At 43.1% G+C, this 14,351-nt stretch overlaps 1 long non-coding RNA gene across 1 annotated transcript; it reads right to left on the minus strand.

The window, feature by feature from the left end:
- Window positions 1-458: 458 nt before the first annotated feature.
- Window positions 459-8,241, minus strand: LOC124020975. The gene is made up of 3 exons (XR_006836172.1): window positions 8,145-8,241; window positions 899-976; window positions 459-638 (listed from the first exon to the last, which is right to left on the minus strand). It is a non-coding gene; the product is annotated as an uncharacterized LOC124020975 (long non-coding RNA).
- Window positions 8,242-14,351: the final 6,110 nt, after the last annotated feature.

Genomic DNA, 14,351 nt, shown 5'->3' on the forward strand with positions numbered 1-14,351 from the left:
CTGTCTGCATTCTCAATGTAGACATATATAGAGTATATAGAGGAAGTCCTCTCATCTAGATATTGTCTGTTCTTGTACCAGACGTAGGTGGGATTACCAGGCAGGCTGCAGCTGGTTCTACAGGTCAGTGTTTTCACATTCCATTGTCCTGTCACCTCCACCTGCAGTTCTGCATAGAGAGGTTATGAAAACAACAACAGAGTAAGTCTGTCAGTCACCACCACGTCACTGTTCTCATAGAACATTTAATACATAACTAAGATGGTAGAGTACTATACTATATATGAAACATTACAGTACCAGTGACAGAGAGAGTGACTCCACGTTGGGCAGTTTTCCAATCGGACTTGTCTGTTTTATATCTGAAGTAATATGTATCTTTGTCACTCTGTCTCAGGTCTGTGATTCTCAGGGTAGAGTCCTTCTCTGTTGTCTGACGGTACTCACACGACCCTCATTATTAGATTGGATTTCAACAAATCGACCCGCATCACTATTCCAATAAGACCATCCAATTGTTCTGACTCTATGACCTCTGGGATATGTGTAAGAACAGGACAGCTCCACTGTTGACCCCTTCAAGGCACAGATACTATTCTTGGTGTAGGTCACACTCCATCCATACTGCCCGAGTACCACTGAAAGCACATTACATTAAGCACAAACCTATTGGTTCACACTGACAGTAAGGTTTGTCCACACATTGTTGCCATACTGTATTTGCTGAGGAATGGAAACCATAGAAAAGCATCCCTCAGTGAGGTGTGAAAGATAACTATTTAAAGTGAAGTGGAGACGCCTAACAGAACACACCAGAATAACATTATGATTCATAACCTTTTAGAAATGTCTGTAGATTGATAAACAGAGCAACTAAAAGATAAGAATGAGACCATACCTGCTACAGACCAGAGAAAGACCACCAACACACTTCCTGCTGTTCTCAAGACCATTGTTGCATCTCCCACCCTGCAGTCTTAGAAACATAAACAACAACTCACTCTATAACTGGTGAATAACTCCACCTGATACATTGAAGTATAAACTGTAAAATGGGGTACAGGACCTCATTACTGAAAATGAACCAGACTCATACGGACTACGTTTCCATGCACAGCAATATTATTATTTGGGATACTCAAGTATTCTGTTTTTGATTTGATGCATATAAACTTCATATCCCATTTACAATAACCCAAAAAGCTTGTATTCCGGTTATGAGAAACCTGGATAAGATGCCTGGGATATGAGGATTTTAGACAGGATACTGTGGCAGGTAAACATCTCATCCCATTTAATGTTTTTCGTGGTCTGTGCTGTCAGGCTCAGTTTCTCATATCATGGGTGTTGTGTGATAATGTTTTCATCTGATTGTCAAATAAGTCACTTCAAACACTAGGCTACCTTCGCAGTTCGATCCACCATAATTGCAAAATAATTCATTTTGCTGATACTCCATTCTGGACTGGTATAATTGGCTACTTTCACCCCTAATTTAGACAAGTTATCAGGATATGTTAAGACCCAGATGCAGACCGTGACGAAGCAACAATGTTAATTACAGCAACAGGGGCAAAGGTACAGGACGGCAGGCATGGTCAGGGTCAGGACAGGCAAGGGTAAAATCCAGGAGGATGAGAAAAGAGAGACTGGGGAAAAGCAGGAGCTGACAGACAAACAGAGAACACCGGTATAAATACACAAGAGATAATGGGGAAGATGGGCGACACCAGGAGGAGGGAGGAGAGAATCACAAAGACAGGTGAAATAGATCAGGGTGTGACACAAGTTTATGCTTGTAATTTACGATATTTGGTAGACCATTTGTTTGTCAACTACATTGCATTTGTCACGTTCTGACCATAGTTCTTGTGTGTTTTCCTTGTTTTAGTGTTGGTCAGGACGTGAGCTGGGTGGGCATTCTGTTGTGTGTCTAGTTTGTCTATTTCTATGTTTGGTCTGATATGGTTCTCAATCAGAGGCAGGTGTTAGTCATTGTCTCTGATTGGGAACCATATTTAGGTAGCCTGTTTTGTGTTGGGTTTTGTGGGTGGTTGTTTCCTGTGTCAGTGTTTGTGCCACACGGGACTGTTTCGGGTTTCCACGTTTCTTGTTTTTGTAGTTGTGTTCATGTTGAGTTTCCCTATTAAAACCATGGACACTTACCACACTGTGTTTTGGTCCGCCTCTCCTTCACAGGAAGAATCCCATTACAGCATTTGGATAGTATTCAGACCCCTTGACTTTTTCCACATTTTGTAACATTAGTCTTATTCTAAAATGGATTAAATACACACAATAACCTCATGACAAAGCAAAAATCGTTATTAATATTTTTTTGCTAATTTATTCACAATAAAAAATGAAATATAACATTTACATAAGTATTCAGACCCTTTACTCAATACTTTTTGAAACACCTTTGGCAGTGATTACAGCAACAATTCTTCTGTGTATGATGTTACAAGCTTGTCACACCTGTATTTGGGGAGTTTCTCCCATTCTTCTCTGTAGATCCTCTCAAGCTCTGTCAGGTTGCATGGGAGCGTTGCGCACAGCTATTTTCAGGTTTCTCCAGAGATGTTCAATCAGGATCAAGTCCGGGCTCTAGCTGGGCCACTCAAGGACATTCAGAGACTTGCCAGTCCTGCATTGTCTTGGATGTTTGCTTAAGGTCTTTGTCTTGTTGGAAGGTGAACCTTCTGCCTAGTCTGAGGTCCTGAGCGCTTTGGAGCAGGTTTTCATCAAGGATCTACCTGTACTTTGATCCGTTCATCTTTCCTCGATCCTGACTAGACTCCCAGTACCTGCCACTGTAAAACATCCCTACACCATGATGCTTCCACCACCATGCTTCACCATAGGGATGGTGCCAGGTTTCTTCCACATGTGATGCTTGGCATTCAGGCCAAAGTGTTTAATTTTGGTTTCATCAGACCAGATGAAACCAAGCGGGCTATCATGTGCCTTTTACTGAGGAGTGGATTCCGTCTGGTCACTCTACCATAAAGGCCTGATTGGTGGAGTGCTGCAGAGATGGTTGCCCTTCTGGAAGGTTCTCCCCTCTCCACAGAGCTCTGTCAGAGTGACCATTGGGTTTTTGGTCACCTTCCCGACCAAGGCCCTTCACCCCGATTACCCAGTTTTGCCAGGCGGCCTACTCTAGGAAGAGTCTTGGTGGTTCCAAACTTCTTCCATTTAAGAATGAAGGAGGCCACTGTGTTCTTGGGTAATGCAACAAAAATGTTTTGGTACTGTACCCTTCCCCCTCAACACCATCCTGTCTTGGAGCTCTACGGGCAATTCCTTCGACCTCATGGCTTGGTTTTTGCTCTGACATGCACTGTCAACCGTGGAACATTACATAGACAGGTGTGTACCTTTCAAATCATGTCTAATCAATTGAATTTACCACAGGTGGACTCCAATCAAGTTGTAGAAACATCTCAAGGATGATCAATGGAAATATGATGCACCTGAGCTCAATTCCGAGTCTATCAGCAAAGGGTCTGAATAGTTATATAAATAAACAGGGTTGTGGAGTAACGGGTTACATGTGAGGGATTACAAAGTCGGTAATTGTAATCTGTTACATGTAAGGGATTACGAAGACGGTAACTGTAATCTGTTACATGTAAGGGATTACAAAGACGGTAACTGTAATCTGTTACATGTAAGGGATTACAAAGACGGTAACTGTAATCCATTACGTTACCAGCAACAATATTGCAATCAGATTATGGATACTTTGGAAAAACTAGATGATTACGTCAAGGATGACTTTTAAATTCAGAAAGGATGTTTGCAAAGAAAATCTTTCTCTGTTTTCTCAATGCCATTCAGATCAGCGTTGAAAAAAAGGCTCAAGTCAGACACCGCTGTGATGACACACCAAAGTCAGACACCGCTGTGATGACACACCAAAGTCAGACACCGCTGTGATGACACACCAAAGTCAGACACCGCTGTGATGACACACCAAAGTCAGACACCGCTGTGATGACACACCAAAGTCAGACACCGCTGTGATGACACACCAAAGTTGATGACACAGACACCGCTGTGATGACACACCAAAGTCAGACACCGCTGTGATGACACACCAAAGTCAGACACCGCTGTGATGACACACCAAAGTCAGACACCGCTGTGATGACACACCAAAGTCAGACACCGCTGTGATGACACACCAAAGTCAGACACCGCTGTGATGACACACCAAATGTGTTTGATCGATGGTGGGAAAAGCTCAGGAATGGGCTTTGTAGGCTTCAGTCCAAGCTATGTCTTCCAATGGGGCGAATGCTGTCGGCATCCAAAGATTATCCAACTTGAATAAACGCTTGGAGGTAAGGATGACAGCAGTGGTGTAGTCTACGGCGATACGGTTATTTCTTATTATTGATATCTACATAGCGCATTGATGTGAATCATACTGCTGCTCTCTCATTTAGCTATCTCGTCTTACGGATTGTGGTTGTTGTGGACGGCTATTCACAAATCTAAATGTGTATTTGAACCCAATAGTGGTTGAATTCAGGAAGTTTAAGCTGCCTATCAATCATTGCTTTTTAAACCAGTGGACAGCCAGTGAAAAATGCGCTCTTGCAACAGCTGCATAGTGTGGTTCCCAGCCTATGGAACAACAGCTGCATAGTGTGGTTCCCAGCCTATGGAACAACAGCTGCATAGTGTGGTTCCCAGCCTATGGAACAACAGCTGCATAGTGTGGTTCCCAGCCTATGGAACAACAGCTGCATAGTGTGGTTCCCAGCCTATGGAACAACAGCTGCATAGTGTGGTTCCCAGCCTATGGAACAACAGCTGCATAGTGTGGTTCCCAGCCTATGGAACAACAGCTGCATAGTGTGGTTCCCAGCCTATGGAATAACAGCTGCATAGTGTGGTTCCCAGCCTATGGAACAACAGCTGCATAGTGTGGTTCCCAGCCTATGGAACAACAGCTGCATAGTGTGGTTCCCAGCCTATGGAATAACAGCTGCATAGTGGTTCCAGCCTATGGAACAACAGCTGCATAGTGTGGTTCCCAGCCTATGGAACAACAGCTGCATAGTGTGGTTCCCAGCCTATGGAACAACAGCTGCATAGTGTGGTTCCCAGCCTATGGAACAACAGCTGCATAGTGTGGTTCCCAGCCTATGGAACAACAGCTGCATAGTGTGGTTCCCAGCCTATGGAATAACAGCTGCATAGTGTGGTTCCCAGCCTATGGAACAACAGCTGCATAGTGTGGTTCCCAGCCTATGGAACAACAGCTGCATAGTGTGGTTCCCAGCCTATGGAATAACAGCTGCATAGTGTGGTTCCCCAGCCTATGGAACAACAGCTGCATAGTGTGGTTCCCAGCCTATGGAACAACAGCTGCATAGTGTGGTTCCCAGCCTATGGAATAACAGCTGCATAGTGTGGTTCCCAGCCTATGGAACAACAGCTGCATAGTGTGGTTCCCAGCCTATGGAATAACAGCTGCATAGTGTGGTTCCCAGCCTATGGAATAAAAGTGGAGCTTTTATTGCTCAATCTAATTCATGCTGATAATAGTTTGTTTTACCCATAGGCCAAATGGACAACTGCTCAAACTCGCACACTTTTGATAGACTTAAAGGGGCAATCTGTAGTTGCTACATCCATTTTTGGACTTACAAATATACCAGTCAAAGTTTGGACAAACCTACACATTCAAGGTTTATTCTTTATTTTACTATTTCTACATTGTAGTTTGACATCAAAACTATGAAATAACACATATGGAATCATGTAGTAACCAACAAAGCTTTAAACATATAAAAATATATTTCATAAAATATATATTATTTGAATGTTGTTCAACATTTCTCTGGCTAACTAACGGATAATTCGATCCAGCTAGCAAGAAAAAATACTTGTTCCACCACTTCCTCCCTATCCTCAACCTTTACAAATATCAGTTGTTTTTTAGTTACAGCTCATGAAGTACATTTCATCACCTTCTCACCCCTGTCTCCGTGGTCAGGATTCTCACCTAACGTTACCTCTTCGTTATCATTCAGGAGACTCATTGCTGTAACTGACAAAATGCCTTTCCAAAGGCGCACGCTGATGCTGTAACTAGTAAATTGGTTCTCTTCTTTCTTCTGTTGTGTGCTGCGCTGCATTCTGTTGTTCTGTAATGTGAACGATTGGCTAAGCCTTGGATACAGCCAGTATTGCTCCAACGCGCATCACTCGTGCACTTACAGCCAATAAGAGATTGCATGGCTGTGTGCTCGATTTAATACACCTGTCAGCATTGGGTTTGGCCCAGAAATAACCAAATCCATTCATTTGAAGGGGTGTCCACATTCTTTTGTATATATATTATGCATTGTATATATATATATATATATATATATATATATATATATATATATATATATATATATATATATATATAGATTCAACTTCAGTTAGCAGCTTCTCTTCTGTGCGTAACTTGTTTGCCCCAGAGGACTAAATAAAGTAGTGCTAACCAGAATAATTTCTTACATAGAAAGAATGAATGCATTAGTGAGCATCAGTAATTAACACCAGTAAGTTCTGTGTTTCATTTAGGGACCGGGAGAAAAAACACAATAACTCCAAAACAGTGGAAAGTGTCTTCCTGTGCCAAATGTCCAAATGTCCAAATGTCATCAGTTGAGCAGTTTGAAGGAAATTATGAAACAAGTTTCTGATTGGACTGCAGTCGTGGGTGCATATTATATGTGGTTGAAATACTGTCGGCTTGCATAACAGTGTCAAAGATAACACATGACACGCCATTCATTTTCTCAAGAGATGCTGAAAGAAAGAAGTCATATTTCTCCACTCCTGTTCCTGATACAAAATCAACCTTTGTTGTTTCATTTTACTGGGAGAAAAAATCACAATTCTACTGGCATTAATAGGATATAGGCCTACAGACAGTGTCCATATTTCAGTTACTATTCCATTTAGCCCATGTGAATTTCAATTATACCTGTTCTGTGTATTCATGGGTACAGGGATACTGGTGAGCGGGATATCAAAGGTGCATGTGTAACGGATGTGAAACAGCTAGCTAGTTAGTGGTGGTGCGCGCTAAAGGCGTTTCAATCGGTGACGTCACTTGCTCTGAGACCTTGAAGTAGTGGTTCCCCCTTGCTCTGCAAGGGCCGGCTTTTTCACGCCCGGGTATGGGCGGAAGGGACGGTTTAAGTTATACTGTTACACATGTAAACAGCTACTATCCGGAATACTGTGCGCATGTTAACATGGTCATTGTGTATGTTTAAACTGAGATGCAGTATGATGCAAAACAATTTCCTAATGTATACAATAGTCATCATCATCAACATCAACGACAACAGCAATAAAAACAACACAAACAACGTCAACAACAACAATGCCTTATTGAACAGGTCTGTAGAACTACAAACACATATTTATACATTGATTATTCTGAAGCTGTTTTATTCTCAGAACCCCAAATAGGAGGAAAATGTTCAATCCTCTAGTCCGTCAAGCTGTACAGCAGCCTAAAGACTGACCACCAGGTTCAATGATAGCTCTTATCCACAATCTGTGAGGCTAAGTGACAAACAAACAAACACACACACACACACAGTCATGTACAACTAACCTTGTGGTGACACACAATTCTGTCCCATTCAAATCCTACTTTCCTAACACTCTACCTAACCCCAACCTAACCCTAACCTAACCTTGACCCCAAAACCGAACCTTAACCTAACCCTAGCTCCTAAACATAAACCTAATTCTTATGTTAACCCTTATTCTAACCTTAACCCTAAAATCCCTAGAAATAGAATTTGACCTTGTGGGGACAAACAAAAATGTTCCTAGTTGGTCAAATTATTGTAGATTACTATTCTTGGGGCATCTGGTTCCACAACTATAGTTAAACATGTCCACAAACACACACACACACCTTTTATATCCCTACTTATATGGACCAGGGGCCCTGATCTTAAATCAGCCCTCCTACACTCTGATATACTTAATGAACACTCACACTGATGTAACAACCAAAACACAGCTCAAAATAAATGAAAAAAGTACATGACTTATGGCTAAAAACCATATTACCAAAACCAATATTTCCAGATATCATAAAGCATACTTACAGCGTGAAGGGGAGAGGTCGTATACGGTAAGTCAGCTTCCTGGTAGTGAGTGGAAACTGCTAGTAAGTGTCAGTTCTGTGGTTGCTACATATTTATGTTGTCAGAACACAAGTTGCTGATGCGGAACTGTCCTTTCCTTCCTCTTTAAGTCATTAACATGCATGAGGACCAGAACAGCATGTCAGAAAAGGGAGGTTACTGTATTTTAATAGAACATTTCTACACACCCTTGAACTTTTTTCACATTTTGCTGCTTTAAAATTAAATATAAACAGGAATTAAATGAAAACAACTTCCCAACAGATATACTCAACCAACTCATCATTTTGAAAGTGAAAGAAAGTTATAGATTTTTTCTAATTAAGAAAAAAAATCAGAAACATCATAGTTGGATTAGTTTCCACCCCTCTGAGTTAATATTTAGTGAAAACCACTTTGGCAGCCATTACTGCTGTGAAACCTTTGAAATAAGATTCTACCACCTTTGCAAAAATATCTACCCATTGTTTTTATCCAAATTGCTCAAGTTTTTAACATTTGGTTGGGAATCATTGATGGACAGCAATATTCAAACCTTGTCTCTGATTGTTAAGCAAGTCAGGTGCTGAGACTAGACCACTCAGGAACACTGAACATCTCTTAGTAAACCATTCTGGTGTGTCTTTGGCATTAACATTTGTGTAATTGTAAAAAATATATATTAAAAAAAAATCTTATATATATATACAGTTGAAGTTGGAAGTTTACATACACCTTAGCCAAATACATTTAAACTCAGTTTTTCACAATTCCTGACATTTAATCGTAGTAAAAATGTCTTGTCTTCGTCAGTTAGGATCACCACTTTATTTTAAGAATGTGAAATGTCAGAATAATAGTAGAGAGAATAATTTATTTCAACTTTTATCTCTTTCATCACATTACCAGTGGGTCAGTATTTGGTTTAACTTGGTCAAACATTTTGGGTAACATTTGTGTAATTGTAATATATATATATATATATACACTGCTCAAAAAAATAAAGGGAACACTTAAACAACACAATGTAACTCCAAGTCAATCACACTTCTGTGAAATCAAACTGTCCACTTAGGAAGCAACACTGATTGACAATAAATTTCACATGCTGTTGTGCAAATGGAATAGACAACAGTTGGAAATTATAGGCAATTAGCAAGACACCCTCAATAAAGGAGTGGTTCTGCAGGTGGGGACCACAGACCACTTCTCAGTTCCTATGCTTCCTGGCTGATGTTTTGGTCACTTTTGAATGCTGGCGGTGCATTCACTCTAGTGGTAGCATGAGATTGAGTCTACACCCCACAAGTGGCTCAGGTAGTGCAGCTCATCCAGGATGGCACATCAATGCGAGATGTGGCAAGAATGTTTGCTGTGTCTGTCAGCGTAGTGTCCAGAGCATGGAGGCGCTACCAGGAGACAGGCCAGTACATCAGGAGACTTGGAGGAGGCCGTAGGAGGGCAACAACCCAGCAGCAGGACCGCTACCTCGCCTTGTGCAAGGAGGAGCACTGCCAGAAACCCTGCAAAAATGACCTCCAGCAGGCTCACAAATGTGCATGTGTCTGCTCGAACGGTCAGAAACAGACTCCATGAGGGTGGTATGAGGGTCCGATGTCCACAAGTGGGGGTTGTGCTTACACAGCCCAACACCGTGCAGGACGTTTAGCATTTGCCAGAGAACACCAAGATTGGCAAATTCACCACTGGCGCCCTGTGCTCTTCACAGATGAAAGCAGGTTCACACTGAGCACATGTGACGGACGTGACAGTCTGGAGACACCGTGGAGAACGTTCTGCTGCCTGCAACATCCTCCAGCATGACCGGTTTGGCAGTGGGTCAGTCATGGTGTGGGGTGGCATTTCTTTGGGGGCCGCACAGCCCTCCATGTGCTCCCAGAGGTAGCCTGACTGCCATTAGGTACCGATATGAGATCCCTCAGACCCCTTGTGAGACCATATGCTGGTGTGGTTGGCCCTGGGTTCCTCCTAATGCAAGACAATGCTAGACCTCATGTGGCTGGAGTGTGTCAGCAGTTCCTGCAAGAGGAAGGCATTGATGCTATGGACTGGCCCGCCGTTCCCCAGACCTGAATCCAATTGAGCACATCTGGGACATCATGTATCGCTCCATCCACCAACGCCACGTTGCACCACAGACTGTCCAGGAGTTGGCGGATGCTTTAGTCCAGGTCTGGGAGGAGATCCCTCGGGAGACCATCCGCCACCTCATCAGGAGCATGCCCAGGTGTTGTAGGGAGGTCATACAGGCACGTGGAGCCACACACACTACTGAGCCTAATTTTGACTTGTATTAAGGACATTACATCAAAAGTTGGATCAGCCTGTAGTGTGGTTTCCACTTTGATTTTGAGTGTGACTCCAAATCCAGACTTCCATGGGTTGATAAATTTGATTTCCATTGATCATTTTTGTGTGATTTTGTTGTCAGCACATTCAACGATGTAAAGACAAAAGTAGTTAATTAGAATATTTCATTCATTCAGATCTAGGATGTGTTATTTTAGTGTTCCATTTATTTTTTGAGCAGTGTATATACAGTTGAAGTTGGAAGTTTACATACACCTTAGCCAAATACATTTAAACTCAGTTTTCACAATTCCTGACATTTAATCGTAGTAAAAGCTCTGTCTTAGATCAGTTAGGATCACCACTTCATTTAAGAATGTGAAATGTCAGAATAATAGTAGAGAATAATTTACTTCAGTTTTTATCTCTTTCATCACATTACCAGTGGGTCAGTATTTGGTAGCATTGCCTTTAAATTGTTTAACTTGGTCAAACATTTTGGGTAGCCTTCCACAAACTTCCCACAATAAGTTGGGTGAATTTTGGCCCATTCTCCTGAGAGAACTGTGTAACTGATTCAGGTTGGTAGGCCTCCTTGCTCACACACGCTTTTTTCAGTTCTGCCCACACATTTTCGATTGGATTGAGGTCAGGAGCTTTGTGATGGCCACTTCAATACCTTGACTTTGTTGTCCTTAAGCCATTTTGCCATCTTGTTTAGGGTTGCATCCATGTGTTTTTGTATACGTGTTTGTTTTGGGCTTTGTCCGTGTGTCTTTCAAGGCATGTTGTATATTTCCGGAGTGGAGTGTTAAACCCCCCTCCATTACGGATTCCTCTGCCTGTCTCCAATCATTCCTACAACTGACAATTACAGTGGATAGCCTCAGTATCACATGGGATGACGCTGGAGAGACGAAGCAGGTACGGGGAGTCAAGCATTTAATGTAGAACGAGACAGTAGCAGCGTCAGCCAATTAGTAATACAGACAAAAAATAATTATTTCAGCAGCGGGAACAGAGCAAGGGAACTGTCAAATATAGAGGTAATAACTAGGTGATAAGTGAGTCCAATTTCACTGATGCGCGTGATGAGGGAAAGCAGGTGTGCGTAATGGATGTTAGAGTGCATGATGCAGGGCAGCCTGGCGCCTCAAGCGCCATGGGGAGATAGGAGCAGATGTGACAGGTGTGTGTAGTGGTGGAGTTGAGGGCCTACAATGAAATACGGCTGTCCAAAATATAGCAGGCCAATGAGGAGAATGATGACACCTGTGAGGTTGTGTTGACATTAAGGCCAACACTAAATACCCCTTCCACAGCATCAGGTTGGTGCATCAATGTACGATGGAACACATCATTTTACAATAGTAGTAAATCATTTTACATTGATACTACTGTCTAACCCTAACCTTTCCTCCTAAGACTTCAAGTTCTCACATTGACCTTAGTGGGGAAGCTGGCTATATAGCTGTGTGATGACAAATCAAGGCTAGATATAGTTTCAGCTGTGTTGGATGGCATGTTGATACTAGCATTACCTAGCATGTGGTGGTCTTACTATAGTTTCAGCTGTGTTGGATGGCATGTTGATACTAGCATTACCTAGCATGTGGTGGGATTACTATAGTTTCAGCTGTGTTGGATGGCATGTTGATACTAGCATTGCCTAGCATGTGGTGGTCTTACTATAGTTTCAGCTGTGTTGGATGGGATGTTGATACTAGCATTACCTAGAATGTGGTGGTCTTACTATAGTTTCTGCTGTGTTGGATGGCATGTTGATACTAGCATTACCTAGCATGTGGTGGTCTTACTATAGTTTCAGCTGTGTTGGATGGCATGTTGATACTAGCATTACCTAGCATGTGGTGGTCTTACTGTGGTTTCAGCTGTGTTGGATGGCATGTTGATACTAGCATTACCTAGCATGTGGTGGTCTTACTATAGTTTCAGCTGTGTTGGATGGCATGTTGATACTAGCATTACCTAGCATGTGGTGGTCTTACTATAGTTTCAGCTGTGTTGGATGGCATGTTGATACTAGCATTACCTAGCATGTGGTGGTCTTACTATAGTTTCTGCTGTGTTGGATGGGATGTTAATACTAGCATTACCTAGCATGTGGTGGTCTTATTATAGTTTCAGCTGTGTTGGATGGGATGTTGATACTAGCATTACCTAGCATGTGGTGGTCTTACTATAGTTTCTGCTGTGTTGGATGGCATGTTGATACTAGCATTACTTAGCATGTGGTGGTCTTACTATAGTTTCAGCTGTGTTGGATGGCATGTTGATACTAGCATTACCTAGCATGTGGTGTACTATAGTTTCTGCTGTGTTGGATGGGATGTTAATACTAGCATTACCTAGCATGTAGGTGGTCTTATTATAGTTTCAGCTGTGTTGGATGGGATGTTGATACTAGCATTACCTAGCATGTGGTGGTCTTACTATAGTTTCTGCTGTGTTGGATGGGATGTTAATACTAGCATTACCTAGCATGTGGTGTCTTACTATAGTTTCAGCTGTGTTGGATGGGATGTTGATACTAGCATTACCTAGCATGTGGTGGTCTTATTATAGTTTCAGCTGTGTTGGATGGCATGTTGATACTAGCATTACCTAGTATGTGGTGGTCTTACTTAACACCCACATGGCGATCAGTGTTGGTGATCACACGTTCTATGTATCTTGTGGAAATGTCTGTTGTAGTTTACTTGAGACACTTACAGTATATGCAGGCGTATTCTAGTAATGTACAGGGTCTATTTCTCTTGATATCAGGCCATAATTTATTCTTCTGTCATGGCTTACCGGTATATGCAGTTAAACATTAGCCTTCAGCTCAGGTAGACTATGCTGTAGGTCTAGGGTGATTATGTAACGGTTGTCGTAGGTGGAAGAAGGTGAAGAGGACCAAGATGCAGCGTGGTACGTGTTCATGGTAAATTTAATAAAGAAACTGAACACAAGAACAACAAAAAACAACAAAGTGGAACAAATGAAACAGTTCTGTCTGGTGCAGACACACAAAGACAGATGGTTCTCAAAAATGGACAACGGTAACCAGCTGCCTCTGATTGGGAACCATACCAGGCCTAAACATAGAAAAATAGCACCTAGACATACAACATAGAATACCCACCCACATTACACCCGGAACAAACTAAAAATAGAAACATACAAACAATCTATGGTCAGGTGTGACAGTCCACTCCCCCCAAAGTTGTGGACTCCGGCCGCAAAACCGAAACCTAGGGTGGGTCTGGGTGGGCATCTGTTTGCCTCCAGACCTCGGACTGAGGACACTGCATGACCCCAAATAGACAGGAGACTCCGGCAGCGCAGACAGGCGGAGTCTCTGGAAGCACGGACAGGAGGAGGCTCTGGAAGGCGCCCCTGGACAGGAGGGAGGCTCTGGAAGCGCTGGACAGGAGGGAGGCTCTGGAAGCGCTGGACAGGAGGGAGGCTCTGGAAGCGCTGGACAGGAGGGAGGCTCTGGAAGCGCTGGACAGGAGGAGGCTCTGGAAGCGCTGGACAGGAGGGAGGCTCTGGAAGCGCTGGACAGGCGGAGCACCTGGAGGAAGAGACGGAGAGACAGTCTGGTGTGTGGGGGCTGCCACAGGAGGCCTGAGCGTGGAGGAGGCACCGGATGGACCGGACCGTGAGTGCACACTGGAGGTCTCGAGCACCGAGCCTGCACAACCTGTCCTGGCTGGATACTCCCCGTAGCCCGGCATATGCGGCGGGGTGGAACAGACCGGCACTGGGCCGTGCTGGCGAACCGGGACACCGTGCGTAGGGCTGGTGCCATATATCCCTGGCTGATGAGGCGACTGGAGACCAGATGCTGGCGGCTTTACAGCACCTGGCTCG

Source organism: Oncorhynchus gorbuscha, unplaced genomic scaffold (assembly GCF_021184085.1).
Source record: "Oncorhynchus gorbuscha isolate QuinsamMale2020 ecotype Even-year unplaced genomic scaffold, OgorEven_v1.0 Un_scaffold_1009, whole genome shotgun sequence".
NCBI classification, from domain to species: domain Eukaryota; kingdom Metazoa; phylum Chordata; class Actinopteri; order Salmoniformes; family Salmonidae; genus Oncorhynchus; species Oncorhynchus gorbuscha.